Source organism: Acipenser ruthenus, chromosome 12 (genome assembly GCF_902713425.1).
Source record: "Acipenser ruthenus chromosome 12, fAciRut3.2 maternal haplotype, whole genome shotgun sequence".
Classification (NCBI taxonomy): Eukaryota; Metazoa; Chordata; class Actinopteri; order Acipenseriformes; family Acipenseridae; genus Acipenser; species Acipenser ruthenus.
The window spans coordinates 11,668,752-11,681,164 of NC_081200.1; the positions used below are offsets into that span (position 1 = coordinate 11,668,752).

The 12,413-nt window shown below is 37.2% G+C and overlaps 1 protein-coding gene across 3 annotated transcripts in view; it reads right to left on the reverse strand.

The window, feature by feature from the left end:
* The window catches only part of LOC117416460 (PEX5-related protein-like), a 106,795-nt gene that overhangs the window by 49,555 nt on the left and 44,827 nt on the right, over positions 1-12,413 (reverse strand). The window lies entirely within an intron of this gene.

Below are 12,413 nucleotides of genomic sequence, written 5' to 3' on the forward strand. Positions count from 1 at the left end.
TAAAGTTACCACACCGGACACACACTGTAGTTATAGCTAATATATGGGAAGGGATCTGGTCTTTCCCTTTTAAGGTGCTAGATTTTAATAACAAAAAAGCTGCTCTTGCTATGTGTCAACCGAATCAATCATTCAGCTTGGCGAAAGGCTGCTGACGCTATGGAACACTGGGACATCTGTTTATTGAAACTGCTCCGTCTTGTGTTATTGCAGGATCATAGGATTTGGAATCCCAATGGAAGTGAAAGACAGAGAGATTCCACATGTCATTTAATGCTTCATAACGTAAGACATATTTCATGTGTATCTTCCTGTGGCAGGAGCAACCAGAACATTGTAATGAGTTATCGGCGATTGGTATAAATAGAATGGCTTTGTAGTGAAGCTGTGGTCCACAGAGTGTGTTGCTCTTGACCTATCCAGTGAGTATTTGTGGCAAAGTGGTTAATAGTATACAAGTGCAGGTGATTAAAGAACAGAAAGACAGTTGTAATCGAGGTGAAAAGGTATGTTTTTATTAGTTGTTTTTGTCCAGTGCCTGATGGCGAAACAAACAGGAAATAATAATGATGGTAAGTAATACAGCGGCGTGTATTACTTGCATTTATAATCCCCCAAGCTGGTCCCGAAATAGTCCCGTTCTTTTAACCCCACATTAAACACAAAACACATACACAAGTCCGGTTAGTGCGTGAATTAGTGATTGTGGTGCAATACAGTTTTACAGTGGTACAAGTGAAGTGCTGTCCCGGGTTTGTGTTGGCCTCTGGTGACAGCTCCAGAATGTGTTAGCCATCTGGTGAATGCACTCAACAATAGACAGTACAAACAAACACTCACGATTATTTCACCAACAGTACAGGTCCTTCCCTGTCAATGACACAACCAAAACGAAGGAACAGATAACATTGCTTCGACCCCTATTTATACCGTCACTCACGACCCCTTGGTAAACAATTGCAGCTGCTTTTTATGATTTGCAGCTGCCATATCATTTCCCCTCTGGATAAATGAGTTAGTGTACCGAAGCTCCGTCTCTTTTCTACGTGACCGACTTCCTTTTACCCCTCAGAACCAAGTGTCAAACCAAGTAGTCCAGAGTACTCTGTTCCTGTTAGCGCACTCACAGGTCGAGAGGGAGATTTACCACCAAGAATCATTGTCTTTCTGTCACAGTATTCTATCAAATTTATATTGTTAAGCTTTTAAAGACGGTGAGTGATTTTAAAAGTTAGTACTATATCTGGTGTTATGTTCTCTGGGTAGTTTAACAGGCATTGTTCTAGGCAAAATTATTTCAGTACACTGAACTCAGGCTCCCTGGTTCATTTGTTACAGAAAAAATCCTGAAAGTTGTTTAATGTTGTTGCTGCAAAAAAAATGCTTACTTATTTTTTCTATGCATCGATCTCAAGTCTTTGAAGAGATACTTGTCTACAAAGTGACTGATATCCTTCTTCACTCGACTTGGCAGACTGACTCGGACGCTTCACAGATTTTGCCACTTCAAAGCCCCAAACGCAGTGGAGCAATCATTTAAACCTGCTTGAACCACAGGATTGAAAACAAAACTGTATCATTTGGAAAGTTAAAGTAGATATAGTATCCAATCTGCAAGGATTAGTATTATTTCCCCCTTGATAAACTTAGAAATACTGATGCCAAGTAGATGGAGCTCCACTCAAGATAAACAGCAGACATAGTTGGCTCAACCTACCTGAGACACCATTCAGTTACAGTCCATTGCAACTCAATTGATCAATTTAAATACATTAAACTGGTACAGTAAGCGCCGCCTAACCGACATACTGATCATCAGGATTTCTGCTTAAATGGGACATAACTCTGGGAGACGGTTCTTCTCAATGCTATTTACGTTGATTAATTGTGATGTTACTTCATTTAATTGGGCTACAGCATTTTCAAATGATGAACGGAGATTGCTTTTCAGAGCAAGACAGGATCAGTTAGCACAGTGCAGTGATTTCGTGAGTACGTGATTATGCTGCGACTTTCGTATATTGTGTAAACCATGTTGAACTCTTGAAGGATCTGGAGTCTCCTGTGGCTTCTCAGGCTGCTGTGGCGAAAAAGATTGGTGTGTCAACATCGCAGGTGTCTCGCCTTGTGATAAAATGTGATTTCCTTATTTTTCATTTCATGTAGAAATAAAAAGCAGTGATTAATTGTCTCGCATTTTAAATGATGATGTATTTAACATTTATTCATAATGTGATGTGATTTATTTTCTTTTCATTTAGAAATAAAAAAAGTACAAATACTTCTCCTCTCTTGCACATGTTGTAAATTATGAATATAAGTGTGACTAAGGTCCTCTCAAATGCTGGAACAGCCGCTGATTCGGAATAGTTTTATATCTCCCGATGCGTCCCGATAAAGCAACGCCGACTGTATAATAAATTATCTGATGACGAAGGAACCATGATGGAGATAGAAAAAGCTGAGACGAAAATAATCAGCTGGTGGTTTCTATGTACAGCAGAACCCTAAAAGATTGAACTGTCTAACCCCAAAACATATTATTTTAATGATTTAATACATGAATACAGTATTAATACATTTTTACTGTATTGTAATACTAATACAACAAAAATAAATAAATAAGCCAGAACGGCCAAGAGAGTACGGGTGTGCCAATGCTTGTATTTTCCAGGTAATTACCTTTAAGAAGCATTTGTCAGCAGGTATTCAATTAATGCATTCATTAATGTTTTGATTTCAAAACAAAAAAAGCTGACCTTCTATCACCTTTACAATTGAGTACCAATCAATGGCAATTAACATCCGCATTGAGTGTTGTAAAAGCCGATTGGAAGCTAATGTTCCTCATCCTTGGCACTGGTATGTTTACTACTGTACCGAGTCCGTAAACTCAAAATGAAAATATGTTGCAAAACTAGCAAATGCAACTGATCTGTCATGTACATGTGACTACTCCTTAAATGTAACTCAGGATTACATCTTTCCCAAGACTACAATCCCACAGGTCGCTGCAGAGATTACTAAGGAAAGTAAATAAAAATGATTTCATATCTAAAGCATACAAGAAGGGTAAGACAAATAATCGCTTATAAATATAAATTTGTTTTAGATAGTTTGATCACAACAGGTTCTATATTAAACACATTGTCAGATTTGTTATTCAATAACAGTGCAAACATGGAAAACTGAGGGACCGCATATATGAGTATCAGCACACCCCTATAAGGTAGAACCCTAAAGGTACAGACACATAGGGAATGGACAGTTTTCATGAGACTAACTCTGAAACATATTATTTGTACTCATCTAATACATGGGTCCTATATTAATACATCTTTATCATGACGAATAATAACAATAAAACAAAACAAAAAACCAGCAGAGTCAAAAGAGTTTAAACAGTAATATTCCCTGCACTGTTTCTGGGTTTAAGCGATGTGTTTTATTGAACAGTCAGTTTGTAAATGTGAATTTCAGGTTCCAATATAGTTTTGATGTATGTATGTATTTATTTATTTATTTAAAAATGGTTCATTCAGAAACAAGGCTTGGCGTTTTAGAAGAGGGTTTGTACCAGTGGCGGCTGGTGGACAAAATGTTTGGGTGTTCACACCTCAGATGAGGGGGTGGGGTCCAGGGGGGCGACCTCAGTGGTAGAAGCACTGTCCAGTGGATCTGTTTCTTGTTGGAAGCAATAGAAGAAGTTTGCTCTGCCAGCAAATGTTTTCATTTACTTTATTATTAAAGTGAGGAATGTCAGCCATCGTGTCTTTATCAACTGATAACATGGCCAAAGCATTTAATCATTTGGTTTTCATTCAAAATAATATAAAAAGTGAGGTGTTGAAATAAGATAAAATATATTAAAACACATTGAATGTACTCAAATTTAAAAGTGTATTTATTTAAATTTAAGTTGTCCCTGAATCTAAATCAATCCCAAGAACAGAAAAAAATAAGACCTTAAATGGAAGTCACAATTAAGGCCAAAAAAATTACTTATTTAACAATGAAGTAGATTTTTATTTTCAGTAACTAGCAGATAATTTACATAGACCTAATAAAAGACTGATCAGCTACAAACAGTAAAAATAATATTAATAATGCAGCTATCAATAATATTAAAATAATATTAAAATATAATAATATTTTATTAAAATAATAGAAATATACTGTACAATATATTTAATAACCGATGACTCCAAACAGGTAGTAGTGGTCGGTAAATTAACAAAAGAAATTGCTGAGATATTACTGTGTTAAGTTAAAGCACTGTTAGAGGAGCAGCCTAAGGAGAAAAATGGACAGGCAGCACAAAATATAGGCTGATTAAAACTGTGAAAAGAACGAAGTTGAACAAATAAGATTATTAATAAACAGTAATTTAAAGTTATATGAAGTTAGACAAAGACAATCAGACTTGTGAATTTTATTTTAATATTTAAAAAGTTTAAATGTTTTCAGTCTTTCCGCAATGTAACACACCATACAAGACCTCAAAGCGATGCACAGCTTCTTGTCTGACAACTAGATTTAATCCAGTTCTATATTTTTTATTTTTAGCAGATGCCTTTATCCAAGGCGACTTACAGAGACTAGGGTGTGTGAACAATGCATCAGCTGCAGAGTCACTTACAATTACGTCTCACCTGAAAGACGGAGCACAAGGAGGTAAAGTGACTTGCTCAGGGTCACACAATGAGTCAGTGGCTGTGGTGGGATTTGAACCGGGGACCTCCTGGTTACAACCCCTTTTCTTTAACCACTGGACCACACAGCCTATATGTTCAGATACCAAGGTAGTTACCTCATTACTCTGAAGTTGTGGTTTGAATTTTAAATCAGATTGAGTTGATATCTTGATCCGTATTGCAACAGCACTGTTGAACAGGTATTACAGATGCAGCAATGAAGTCATGTTGCTCATATTTATAGCATTTGTTGTCTTGGCACATGAGCACTGATCGCCTGATCACCACGTTCGCTAACCCGCTGCACTCCATCCAGACATTTTTAAGCCAACCATAGCCAGTCCTGGCTGACGTCTGGCTGCTACTGCGCATGTGCACGGCGGGTTTGGGTGCTCACATTTCTGAGTGAGCACAGCCCAGCTTCAGATGTGATGAACGGCATTGTTGATGTGCCAGTGTCGCGAGAGAGGGGGAAATGAAACGCACATCACCCAGAAGAAGGGAAGAGCCATTAATAAGAGAGTGGGGGTTTGGTGAGCAAGCGAACACTATTAACTAGCCGCTGGGGGTTTGTACAGTATGTCCTTTATTCCCAGTAGCAATTATTTTTTTATCAACTCAAGTATAGCAATAGCTCCTATACAAATAATGTCGCCATCAACTTTTCTGTCCCTCTCAAATAAAATATATTGACCAACTAATGCAATCCTTTAGACCTTTATTGATCTCAGCTTGTTGTGTTCAATATACCAGACAGACCCTGCTTAATGGTGGGCTGATAAACAAGAATGTAGCAAACTATTGCAGTGCTCTAGGTCTAATGGAATGCTAAATGTCTCTCAATGATGTAAGCAGGGATTTCCTAAGGAATGCAGGCATCTCAGCAACATTCATCATTGATTCTTGAAGTACCCTCTGTTACACTCATCAGCCCTAAGAGATAGGGCAGGAATACATCAGTACGGGACTATTTATAGTCAAGTTACTGGAAACATGAGACTTCTATGTAGTTAAAGACAGGCCCCTTGGTAATGCAATTGCAGCTGGGATTAATCACAGAACTTGAGCTCACAAGCATATTTTCATTAATTAAAAAAGGTGTGTTATTCATGCAGCTTGTTTTGGTATTAAAAAATAACATTACCAGCAACTTTACCACCGGTTTATTTATATGTTTAATTGGTGGGATATGGATTTAAAGTTGTTGCTGATTCATGATATGTAATCACTCCCTGTGCTGAAGGTCAATTTATAGTCTAGCACCAAACAGCACTGGATACAATTAGCTACCACTTAAGTTATAGGGTGGATTCTTAGATATGTTACGCCTTTTACCTTGAACTTGCTTTCTCATTGTAAGTCAGAAAACATACAGCACAATCCTATAACTATGGCTCCTGTCAACCATCTTATAATGAGGGAGTACTGTAATAATGATAGGGCACGAGAGGCAAGCTGTTGCTTTGCCTTCCATAAAATGATGGGATATTAACATACTTCCAACTGTGATTTTGAATGTAACTTAGGGGGGACCAAAAGGGCATATTATATTCTGTATAAAAGGATTACTTACACAATAGCATCCTAGCTAAGGCAGTACAAGTCTTAAATGCATTTAACATTTTAAAGAGAAAAGCTGAAATGTAAGTATTGGCTTGAATAATATCTCAATAGATGGGCAAAATACGTGTTTGCAAATAGGGACAAGATGACACATGGCACAACTCTGTTATGACTTTGACATCTGGATGTTTTAATCAGATTATTTTTTCAGGATAACATTTAAAATACAGACATTGGTTGGGATGTTTTTGACAAGCCAGAGTAATAATACATTCACAAAATCCTTGAACAAATCCTTGCATTTTCAAAAAATGCTCCCAAAAATCCCTGCCTGTCCTAATAAATAAAAAAAGAAAAAAAGAAAGAAAAAAATGGTGTTATTTGGCTTTGAAGGGAGGTTTCCTTCTTTATAGCCAGCAACTGGGACAACGATATGATGGAGAAAAGAACATTGGCAATTTAACTGAGACACGACATAAGGAATCCCTCTGAGCCACAATTTCAGTACAAAACAGAAATAGATGGCTTCCCAAGGGTATGTCACTATAATGGTGATCCTTCCTCCACAGCACTGCACCCCCTGCTGGGATAATACAGGCTGGTGTAGCCGCAGGCTCCATTCCTGTTGTGCTTCCACCAGTTCTCAATTCTGCTCTGTCGGTACTAGGCAGTCTCACAGTATGTGTGTGTCTGGGGGGTACTTTTGAGCTATTAAATGCTATTATAACGGCTGAGAACTATCCTGGGTAACACGCAACAAAAGTAAATAAAGGACTTTTCATTAGTAGGTTTTGATGAAATAAATATTATTATTATTTGTTTGTTTAGCAGACGCCTTTATCCAAGGTGACTTACAGAGACTAGGGTGTGTGAACTATGCATCAGCTGCATAGACACTTACAATTACGTCTCACCCAACAGACGGAGCACAAGGAGATTAAGTGACTAGCTCAGGGTCACACAATCAGCCAGTGGCTGAGGTGGAATTTGAACCTGGGACACCCTGGTTATAAGCCCTTTTCTTTAACCACTGGACCACACAGCCTCCTCAGCCTGATGTTCATTAAAAATAATGTGTTTTTATAATTTACAAAAGCCAGGTGACTCAGAATTCCTCCAAGACAGTTACAGTAATTGCTGTTTCTCACAGTTATTTTACAAAATAATCACAGATCAGAAACAGTAAGTAGTAAATGAAGTGCTTATAGCAAACTTGCAAAAAGATGTAGACTACTCCCTGCCTTATAACCGGAAAAACTTGTGAATTAGTCATCTTCCTAAGAACATTATATAAACTTTCATTCTTGCTTGAAACATATTGCCTTGCAGTCCACACAAATTAATATAAAAAGTAGAACCCAATGGAGATTGTGTTTTCCTTTCTGTGAAATGCCCAAATGATACAAACAAAGTAGAATTTAAGCTTTTTAATTGAATTGTGACATATGTGTCGAGGCATCTCCAAGAGCGCCCAGCTGTCAAATGTAATTTCAAATCATCTGCTTCATTCAGTACAACCTAACATGTCTCTGGTGATAATTTAGAATTAGAGAAAAGTGAAATACATCTTTAAAGGAACATATGCATAGATCTGATGTCACAAATTAGGCTACTTGATTTTTACACACACTAACTAATTGTTTTGAGAGAATTGTGGATTTTTTTTTTTTTTTTTTTACCAGGACAGTTCTCTTAATAGCTCAAGTTCCATTTTCTTCTTGAAGCGTGTTCATTCTTGGCATCTAACCATGTTTTCATAGTGCTTTTTTGAGTACCCTCAGATCACCCTGGGAGACTTTTAAAAAACCAAATATGCCATGCTTTTATGCTTGCCTTGCCCTGAAACCATAAAAGATCACATGGGTAAAGATGATCTTAAGGCAATGTTTAAACTTGAGTCACCCCAAAAGTGGTTTGTGAAATTGTTATGAATTGCTATGAGGAAGAAACAAGAAACTGGTTGGTGTTTGATATAAAACAGAGGGGTTATGATTTAAGACAGAATTTGGCCATTAAGTAAGCCATCTTTTTTTGTAACAGCTTCCCATGGATAACCTGATAAATCACTAAACAGTTTTTATTCTTAAAGGAGACTCAGTACTAGTACCTTTTCAATATCTGATTCCTAAAAGAACAGAATAGGGCAATAAATAAATAAATAAAGCAGCGACAGCATGTGACAGTGTTTCTTGATGTCAATGCAAATTATTTTCTTCCAGCAGTGGTGCCCTGTGATGCCTCTGATGCAATCAAAATGTGATTACGATTCTAATAACACTTTGATCTACATTATTATAATACAAGAAATACATAGAACTGCAATGCAGTTTTCTTACACCGAGGTCTGGATTTAAGTATAGCTTTGATTGTATTCGGGCATGTTCAGATTCAGACAGGGCAAGATTTGAATTATTTTGTACACAATTGTTCCTTCAGAAAACTATCCATATACTGTATGCCTTTGCTTTAATTTTGTTTGATGTCAGAAACCCCAACCGATTTACCTCTTACAGTACAGAAATAGTGTCTTCTCATATGTGCTCTCAGCCTGCCTCTAATTAAGTCAGCGTATGAGGAAGGGTATATAGAGTCAGCATATACAGTAATAAAGACTCATAATGCTGTATGTCACAAAATTGTTATTTAAAAATGAAACTATGGGTAGTTAATTAGTTAATATTGTTGAGAGATAGAAAATGCTTCAGATGTCACTTGGTAATGAAGTGTGAAGAGGTTTGAATTTCGATATGCTCCCACAAGAATGCAAATGCATGGACCATGCTAGGATCAAGTAAGACAGGAGCATAAAGTCAAGTGTGAAGCAAGAATTGAGGAGGACATAAAGATAGGGAAGAGCTTTGCATGCTTTGAACAGAAAGTTGCAAGGGCTTGGTTTGGATGGTGCAAAGATTGCAGGGATCGCACAAGGGGCCTCATTTACGAAAGGGCACTAAACATAATGGTGCACCATAATTGCAATTAGTGTGCACGTTCATTATTTCCATATTTACTATTGCAATTGTATTAATTATAACGTGCGATACTTGGCATATTATGGCATGCACTATGCTTCACACAACAGTAATCAGAATGAATATGAGTTTTATTGTAATGCATGCTGATGTATTTAAATGAGCATCCAGCTCAGAATAATGAGAGGAGCTGTATTCACGTGGTATTTACTAAAGGACATTCATTTTAGTGAGCGCATTAAAGTGATAATTTATTCGTGTGTATGGAAAGCAGGCTTTAACCATTGATAGGCATGCTATTTAAACCTCTTTTTCTGGCCTGAAAACTAGCAATGTGCAGTTCGATTCTTTTTACTGACTCAATTCGTTTGATTCATTCAGTTTAGTGAATCAATTCAACAGATTTGCTTGTTTGACTCACTGATTCACTAATGCAAAATAAATAAATTTTGCTGAATTACTTGGTTATGTATATCGTAATGTACGTGAAAATGTCTATATAAATTGTATGTAGGCCAATATACTCAAATATACAGGTAGTGGACAAAAAAATGGAAACACCAATGTAAAGTCATTTAATAGGGCGTTGGGCCACTATGGTATCCTGCTCTGTGGAGATGAAACTGACTGCTTGCGCCCCAGGTTGAAATTTGTAGTCAATTGATCTGCAGTTGCTCGTCTGTTTTGCCTTGCACTTCGAATTAATGTACAGATATCATAATTCTGGAGTATGTGCTTCCGCCCACTGTTGCCCTTTGCTGATGACGTCTTTCCCTCGGAGTTCCATGCCGGCATCACCTTAGACACCGTTGCTCGTGAAACATCAGCAAGTTGAGCGGTCTTGGTCACTGAAGCTCCTGCCAAACGTGCCCCAGCAATCACCCCTCTTTCAAAGTCACTGAGGTCTCCTCTTGCAGCCATGCTAGCCATAATTATAGGCAACCAGGCCTGTCCAGCATTTTTATACATGCCCCTAAGCATGCTGGGATGTTATTTGCTTAATTAACGCATGAGCCACACCTGTGTGGAATCCCTTGCTTTCAATATACTTGGTGTCCCTCATTTACCCAGGTGTTTCCATTTTTTTTGTCCACTACCTGTACTACTTTACGCAAAGCACATTATCCCCACTGCACGATTCCTAGTCAATAAGTATGCAGGCATGGTTTAATCAATTAATCAACATATTACTTAATGTATTTTATAGTACAAAAATAGGCAGATATAACTAGAAGCAGCACACTGTCAAAAAAACTCAATATCACAAATGTAATATAATGGAGAAAATAGAAGAGTATTTTATTTCAATGGAAATCTCAAACAGTAAAAAAAAAAATCATAAAAAACGATGTCAGAGTATATAATGCTTATTCTCAATATTTAATTTATATTCCAAAATATAACGTTTTTAACAGCACTGAAAAAAATAAATAGACAAGCTGTGAAAATGCAAAATAGTAAAACAGGATCACTATGAAATGTACCTTTTTATGACCTGTCCGGACACTTGGTACTTCTTTTCTGGCACACTTGATAACAATGCTCATTGCGTGTTCTAATTCTGCAACTTTTCCACATCATGTCTGTTGATTCAGAATCCAGTGTAAGAAAATTGGTACTTCTGCATTTCTTTCTTTAATTTTTTCCAGCACTCTGCTAGCCAGTCCACTCATATATGGTGCACCCTCTATTGTAATCCCAGTTATTTTTCTGCACTTTTTATGGCTTCTTGATGTTAAAAAATGTCCTCACACACTCCACTCTGTCTTATCTATTTTAACCCTGAAACATCCATATAACATAAAAACTGGTGGCCAAGTTTACTATCGCTGGATAAATGCATCTACTAGGAAATGTCAGGCAGAGATTAACAAGGCACATAAGCACATTTTAGCTTAAATACTTTAAATAGAATAAAGGGATTTTTAAAAGTGTGTCAAGAGAATCAGACCTATGATGATAGCATGACTATAGAAACATGCAGTCTGTTGTGCTGGTGTATTTCTACTGGCTCAAAGATTACTTTTAGGCAGAGCATTGTATTGTTCCCACAATCCATTTTTTTTATTCAAAGAGATTACAAAACAATAGTTAAAATACACATTTCAAAAAACATCATTTATTTTAACTGGATTGAAAAGCTACATATTAAAAAGGTGATTTCAGGAAAATCTTACTTCTTAAGTGTGACAGGTCTGAACAAGCCTGAAAAATCTGTTTTAATCAGCAGTCTGAATAAAAACTGTGCCGCATTAGAGAGAATGTTTTTCTCCCAAGAAGAGAAGGAAATCCTTTTTTTTCTGTACTCCTTCAGTATAACTGAAATCACTGAGCCCAAGGACTCCATGCTTAAAGCTCCAGTGCATGTATAGGGGCAGCAGTATGGAGTAGTGCTTAGGGCTCTGGACTCTTGACCGGAGGGTCGTGGGTTCAATCCCTGGTGGGGACACTGCTGCTCTACCCTTGAGCAACGTACTTTACCTAGATTGCTCCAGTAAACACCCAACTGTATAAATGGGTAACTATGTAAAAAATAATATGATATATTGTAACAATTGTAAGTCTCCTTGGATAAGGGCGTGAGCTAAGAAATAAATAATAATATTTTTAATATCTCAGATTGCTCTCAGCACAGTTCTGTGTAATTGTTTTATTTGTTTCATAAGCATAATTCCTAGACCTGCTGACAACCAACTGCTACCCAAGTTTTCTCATTATAACGCTGTGGATTGAACATCCTGTATTAGTAAACAAATTCTCTTTTTGATACAGGATCTTCTTTCAGATTGTGAAACCAGACTTGTGCCTCCAGCCAAGCGGAAGAGCTCCCATGAATTGCGCATGTTGGCTGGCAAAACCAGTTTAACTCTACAGATCAATACAGGGCTTTAGGCTTACGAAACTCCCTGCTAGATTAATCTGTCTAGATCTGTCTTTATCCTTGCACAGACTGTCTCATCAGGGCATAATAAAAACCATAGTTCAGCTCTCAGTGAGTAATGCCAGCACTGGCTAAGTATTTCAGATAGATTGGTCGGGATGCAGTCAGTCTGTTATTGATAACAAGCGTTATTAATTTAAAGTGAGGGCACTGCTGATCGATACACCCATTAGGCTGCAAAATGTATATGTTCTGCTTACAGATCTAAAAAATAAAATAAAATAAAAAATAGCTGGACCTAAT